The sequence below is a fragment of the Paramisgurnus dabryanus genome, chromosome 10, assembly GCF_030506205.2.
Source record: "Paramisgurnus dabryanus chromosome 10, PD_genome_1.1, whole genome shotgun sequence".
Lineage (NCBI taxonomy): Eukaryota > Metazoa > Chordata > Actinopteri > Cypriniformes > Cobitidae > Paramisgurnus > Paramisgurnus dabryanus.
This window is the reverse complement of record NC_133346.1, coordinates 20,322,226-20,327,440: the sequence shown is the minus strand read 5'-3', so window position 1 is coordinate 20,327,440 and position 5,215 is coordinate 20,322,226. Positions and strand designations below refer to the sequence as shown.

Here is a 5,215-nt window from a genome sequence, read left to right as displayed (position 1 = left end):
TGGGCCGAAGACTGCGGCTGGCGTAAGCAATGGGCCGCACCCTACCCCCTTGTTCCTGGGATAATACTGCTCCTAAACCACCATGACTGGCGTCAACTTCCAGGACAAAGGGGAGGGAGAAATCAGCGTAAGCAAGCACTGGAGATGTAATAAGCCTACCTTTTAACTCGTCAAAACTCCTTTGACACTCCTCAGTCCAAACATTAGAAAACTCCTGCCTTGCTCTTACCTTGGGCCCAGCAGCTACACACTCAGCCACCACCCTGTGGAGGGGAGCCGGCATTTTTGCGAACCCCTCCACAAAGCGACGATAGTAGCTGGCAAAGCCCAAGAATGAGCGCAACTCTGACACACTAGTGGGGCATCTCCATTCAGCTACAGCTTCGATTTTACTAGGATCTGTAGAGACTCCCTGTGCTGAAATCACATGTCCGAGATATCTTACCTGTGGCTTAAAGAAAGCGCATTTGCTCAATTTGGCTTTTAAGCCCTCAGGCCCCAGGCGATCCAACACAACCCCCAGCCGTTCTACATGTTGAGACACAGAGGACGAGAAAACTACGATATCATCCAGGTAGAGGAGAAGAGACCTACCTTGCTGGTCCCCAAACATCCGTTCCATTAAACGTTGGAAGGTGCTTGGGGCATTGCAGAGCCCAAATGGCATTCGATTCCATTCGAATAAACCAAAAGGGGTGCAAAAAGCAGTCTTGGGCCGATCTCCTTCAGTGACGGGGACCTGATTGTATCCGCTAGCCAAATCCATAGTGGAAAACCAACAGGCCCCCGTCAAGAAGTCTAAGGACTCCTCAATGCGTGGCAAAGGGAAGGCGTCCTTTCTCGTCCTTGCATTTAACTGACGGTAGTCTACGCACATGCGTAGACCACCGTCCTTCTTTTTAACAAGAACAAGAGGGGAAGCATAGGGGCTGCAACTCTCCTTAATAATGTTTGTCTCCAACAACTGATTTATGTGAGACTTGACAACCTCATACTCTGATGGAGGAATCCTCCTGTATCGTTGCCTAACAGGAGCAGAGTCTAAAAGGGGAATATCATGAGATATCAAATTTGTGCATCCTAGATCGCCCTCGTGAGATGAAAATACTGTCTGGTACTTGTGGAGCAGAGCCCTGACTTGACCCTGTTCAGTCTCAGAAAGAACAGACAAATCAATGGCTTCAATCTGTTCTTGAAGGGAAGGGGACACCTCCACGGCATGGGAGTTCACTGTAGCAGTTGCAGATTTAACCTCAGTGATCCCAGCAGGCAAACTTACAACACAGACATCATTAAGGGTTCCAAGAACAGTATTAGCGTAAAGCATAACATCCACGGTGCCTACATTAACCACAGGTAAATAAACAGTACCTCGTATGACCTGCACTAATGCAGGAGAAGCCAGCAACCCAGCTGGTAACCCAGACTCTGGAGGTTCAAATAGTACTACACTCCCTGCATACTGCCCTGAACAAGTTGCCGCAACAAACTTCATCATGCCACCTGGAATGCGGCATGGCTGGCGGCCTCGCAACACTGCCTACTTGACTCCCCACAGCTCCGTCATCTATACGATGGCAATGTTGCAGTGCCTGTATCACGAAACTAGGGACCTCCGTATTTAAGGAGGGGTCAAAAAGGGCCAGACCATGTTGTCCAAAGAGCTCCCGGTAACACCGACTAAGGACATTCATTCCCAGCACCCCTGGAACTTGGGTGCGAATGCCACCGGGAGGGTCCCTGACAACAAGCACTCCACATTTTGAAACGACACGACCACATAATTCCACGTCCAATTCCATATAACCTATATATGGAATTGAAAGGCCGTTAGCAGCCCGCAGCTGCAACCACTGGCATGACTTAAGTCGGTCCTGGCCCCATGGTTCAAAATGTTGACGAAAACAACTTTCAGTAATTGTAGATACCATGGAGCCAGTATCGACCAAACATGGCACTGGAACCCCACCCACTTGTACAATCAGATGTGGACAAGACGACATTAAATGAGACATACTTGACTGGTTACTTAAGTAATTAGAGCCGGTCACTTGCCCAACCGCGCTTTGGCTCGGCGGCGCGGTGGGGATTAGTTTCCCGACAACACAGATGGGCCAGGCTGCCCACCCCCAGCTAATGACGAACTACGCGAAGGTGGTTGAGGGCGAGGGGAGACACGGTCCTCTTCACATTCTCTAGCAAAGTGGCCAGGTTTTTGACATCTCCTACATATAATAGGACCTCTATAAGAGAGGTGACTGCGTGGCGGAGGGGCCTGCAAAAGGGCAACACTTTGGGTTAGCTTACTTAGCTGTTCCTGCTGTAATTTCAACATTTCCCTCAACTCACCCAATTCAGTCTTTTGTAAGGGCCTACCATCCTCTAAGGAGGATTCACTGTGCACCCCATACTGAATGCCATAAGCAGATGGAACGGAATGACTACGGGCCCTCATACTCCCTGGCATACCCTCTCTTTCCCATCTAAGGGCTTCGCTTCGGACCTCTAACAAGGTTAACGTAGGTTGACGACGTATCAACTGCTTTAGTTTGCGACGAAGAGCAGCATCAGAAACATGCTCTATAAACTGATCGCGTAACAAAACTTGTGAATTCGGCATTGCATAAGGCGATTGCTGCTTTACTCTATCAAGCAGGCCCATCAAAGCGAGGGAGAACTCCAACAGCGATTCACCCTCCTGTTGTCGCCTAGAAAAGAAAGCTTCCTGAAGAGAGACATATGACTGTGAGCAACCATACAATTCCTTTAACACAGCAATAATTTTAGCTGGATCATTACGTTCATCATCTGAGCGGTACTTAATCTCATCACGCGCTTCGCCTTCTAAATGATCAAACAAAAAGAAAGCCTTATCGGAAATGGACATGTGACGAGCCTGCATACAAGCCTGGACCTCCTCCACCCACTCCTCAATACCAATGCCAACCCTGCCACCAAACTTTGGGCACTTTCGATCTCGTGGTACAAAAACAAATCTCTCTGGCAGGGCAGCACTCTCACTATTTAATTGAGGGGTAGCCACAGAAGGCCCAGGCCCAGCAGGGGAAGCATCACTAGAGCTAGGTAGTGCAGGTACGCGCTCCTGACGCAGCCTCTCGTTATCAGCCCGCAGTTGAGCCACCATTTCCCGCAGTTCCTTTAGCTCCTCTTCCATTGTCAACCCAGATAACACTTACCAATAAGTAGGCCCACAGCGAAGCCAAGAATCAATCCACGAGACGCACGCTGCTGTCCTGCTGCTACTTCTCCTGAAACAATATACAAAAAAACACAAAAAACAAAACTAACACTAAACACCTGTACCCACGTCTCTGCCGAACACGGTGCCCTGCCGACTACGCCAGTTTGTGGCGAGGCGATGGGGAAAAACTGAATAATTAAAGCTCTTAATACTCAATTTTAATATGTAATAGAAGCAGACTACGCCACCCCTGTTTACAGGGGACAATGATAACCCAGAAATAGGGCACACAGGTTCATTACCATGGAGGGCAGAGAGACGTGGATGACGGTACAAAAATATATTTTATTTAATCACACAAAATGGATAAAAATGTTCAAGAGTGTCAATTATAAAATATTGCTCTAGAAGCCACACTGCATCACAATTTTCCAAACGAACACACAAAACAAACTTTAAGGCAACCAAGGCTTTACCGTAGCCGGGCAGGCTAGCAAGAGTAATTATCATAGGCAAAACCACACACACACACACACAACACACACAGTGAAGTGTAAGCAGTTACAAGCGGCAAACCACACTCCGTGCTCAAAGACCACCACCACACGGCAAGAAAGCTAGCCTCCCGACCCGGGGCCTGGCTGCCTGAAACAAACAGAAAAAGACCATTAATGAATGAATAAACAAAACAAATTATAATAAAAGTGATTTCCAAGATGTTGGGGGAGACATACAGTTGGTAATTAGTCAAAGAAATCACCAAATAACTCAAACAAATAGATTAGTTTTTTTTAACCAACAGAATATCCATAAACAAAATGAAAAAAACAAATTAATTCATACAATTGTATGAGTTATTAAACTTTTGAAGACAATAATCAATTTCACACACACACACACACACACACACACAAACTTACAAACAGCCAGTGGCGGTAACTACGTCACACATGCGACAAGGAATAGATTTAAGGCAGTCCTACTCCAGCCACCAGCTGTGGTATAAAACAACAAAACAAACAAAACAAAAAAAAGGAAAATCTGCACACATGCAGCAGAGCAATGCAGCCAAAGAGCACAGCAAAGCAGAGCCACCAGCAGAGGAGCGAAGCAAAGAAGCGAAGCAGAGAAGCAGCAAGACAGCAGCGCCGTCCTAAGGCATTTAAGCAGCAACCAGCCACCGCAGTATTGTCTTAAGAGCGCTCATTCAGCAAATCAATCGTCCGGTCGTTCCAATGAGACCCACACAACGCAATCACTGACTGTTAATAAAAGAAACTCAGTTAACTAACTGATTTAAATGTTCATCAGAATACAACAGAAAACTATACGTACCAGATAATGATCACAGAACCACACATTGTACCGTAGCTCACAGTATATGCCACAGCTAACAGGCCTGAGTGAAACCTCGCAGCTAAAACAAAAACACGATTTAACGTAACGGCCTAAAGAATGAAAAATTCAGTTTGACATACCTGAGGATTAATGACAGCCTGGACCCACCGTAATGTCTCAACAGCGTGTTCTTCCAGCTATAATAAAATAATTGATTTACAAAGATGCCAAAACAAGCCCTGCAACATTAGCCTCTTAGCTAAACATACCTTTGACGGGAAAACACTCGTATGCACACAAAAGGGCGGAGTCACCAGTGACGCATATCCAGGTGGCATAAACGCAGTCTTTAAATAGACCAGCATTAAATGCTGATAGGCTACTAATAATTAATTGGGAGGGAACTTACCCTACCACATACGCAAACACTGAAACTGAGAAAAATGGCTTTAAAGTTTTTACACTAGCCAGCCAAACATGTTGTGGGTAGATTAGTGGTAATGCATTCATGTAATGCCTTGTTAGGAAGAAATTTTTATAGAAAAAAAACCATGACCACCGATGTGACCTTTGACTCCCAAAATGCAGATACTGCACTCTGCCTTTGGATGACCTTAAACAACTAAAACACTATTGCAATAGCAAAGTGCAGTATCTACAAACTAAATGTGTTCA

The 5,215-nt window shown here is 46.0% G+C and overlaps 1 long non-coding RNA gene across 1 annotated transcript; it reads right to left on the bottom strand.

The window, feature by feature from the left end:
* Positions 1–3,006: 3,006 nt before the first annotated feature.
* LOC135779621 (uncharacterized) lies at positions 3,007–4,914 on the bottom strand. The gene is made up of 4 exons (XR_010544835.2): positions 4,810–4,914; positions 4,681–4,737; positions 4,538–4,619; positions 3,007–3,847 (listed from the first exon to the last, which is right to left on the bottom strand). It is a non-coding gene; the product is annotated as an uncharacterized lncRNA (long non-coding RNA).
* Positions 4,915–5,215: the final 301 nt, after the last annotated feature.